This window comes from Aplysia californica, unplaced genomic scaffold, assembly GCF_000002075.1.
Source record: "Aplysia californica isolate F4 #8 unplaced genomic scaffold, AplCal3.0 scaffold00051, whole genome shotgun sequence".
Taxonomy (NCBI): domain Eukaryota; kingdom Metazoa; phylum Mollusca; class Gastropoda; order Aplysiida; family Aplysiidae; genus Aplysia; species Aplysia californica.
In genome coordinates, this window is record NW_004797321.1 from 659,354 (window position 1) to 661,026 (window position 1,673).

Genomic DNA, 1,673 nt, shown 5'->3' on the forward strand with positions numbered 1-1,673 from the left:
GCACACACACAAACAAACAGACACACACACATATGCACACAAAACACATACTGAGGTATCATAATTTGTTCTCAAAACATTTTAATTTGATCAAACCAGATCTTGAACAACCATCTGTCTTGAAAACTTGATTGGTCCGAACATAGCACAAGGAAACATGAGAAAAAGTAATAAATACAGTGTCATTTAATAATATAGCTGTTTTGTTATGTAGCTACACCGGAGTAAAAATATATAGACAGTTTTAACCACATGGACGAGTGGGAAAATGATAGAGATAGACTGAATGCTTCGTTAGCACATGGTATCATGCTGGACTACAGAGCGGACTGCCTTTGTTCACATCCCAGCCTAGGTATTCTTGAACTTCGTTCGTTTTGTTGAGTTTTCAACGCCATCAACCCATTTAGTTCGGTTCTGTAAGGGACAGATGTTAATTCGGAGAGGAGGTTCCGTCTCTTCAATGGCCTAATAGTGTTAATAAGGCGTTAACAAATACGTGTGCGTATGTAGTCTTGAGCAAAAGAACGCTTTTGCTTTAAAGCATGATGATCCAACCCTTGTTTGAGTATTAGCAAAGTGTCTCCTACCATAATTTTTTTATAGTGCAGGTGTTTTTACGTCCCCATCGGAAAAAACTAAATGATTTAGAAGGCGGGCTTCCTATCCTGCGTTTCAAGACGAACCCGGACCGAGGTGGATCCAATATCCCAGCGAAAAAACCGAGATACTCGATACAAATTTCCTCCCTTCTCGGGAATCGAACTTCGGTCTCCTGCGTGCGACAGCGAAGAAACTAACTTCTAGGTCACAGTATCCCTTTAACTGAAACAATAGTGGTCTGACCCATTTTGTTTGCGTTGATATTATAGGGGTGTCTCTTAACTCGTTGCGCATGCGCAAGGCAGCACAATCTGGCGTATACGTATGTCAATGTGTGACGTGAGTGAATTAATTACCCGAGTTTTTTTGTCTGTGACTGTGTCTCCAGCTGTCATAGTGTTAAGTGGAAGATAGACAGACCCGTGATTGTTTACAGACTCACTTATTGTGTTTGTTTAGCTGAGGCAGTATTGTCCTGTTGGTGCTGTAATTAATTTGTTGTTGTTGCTTTGTCCAGTAGTAGTAGTAGTAGTAGTAGTAGTAGTAGTAGGAGTAGGAGTAGGAGGAGGAGGAGGAGAAATATATAGCGATTACAGTAATAGTAGTAGTTATAGTAGCAGTAATGCATGTAGTAGGAGAAGCAGCAGCAGCAGCAGCAGCAGCAGCGGCAGCAAGAGGAACTTTTTTTTACCGTTGTTGTTGTTGTTGTCTTTGTTATCAAAAACATTATAATGATAATTATCATTATTATCACTATTGCTATTATCAATTTTATTATTGTTTTCTATCATTTTTTAACGTTAGTCTTGCTGCTATCCTTAATAATTGTATTGCCTTACATAAGACTTACACTTATCGCGTGCTCCCTTTTTGAAATACTGCTCGCTACCCCACAAAATAAATCTCTCTCTCTCTCTCTCTCTCTTTCTCTCTCTCTCTATCTATCTATCTCTCTCTCCCTCTCTGTTTCTCTCTCTCTCTCTCTGCATCTCTTTCTCTTTCTCACCCTCTCTCACGCACAAACATGAACAAACGCACGCACACACACACACGCACACACACACACACAC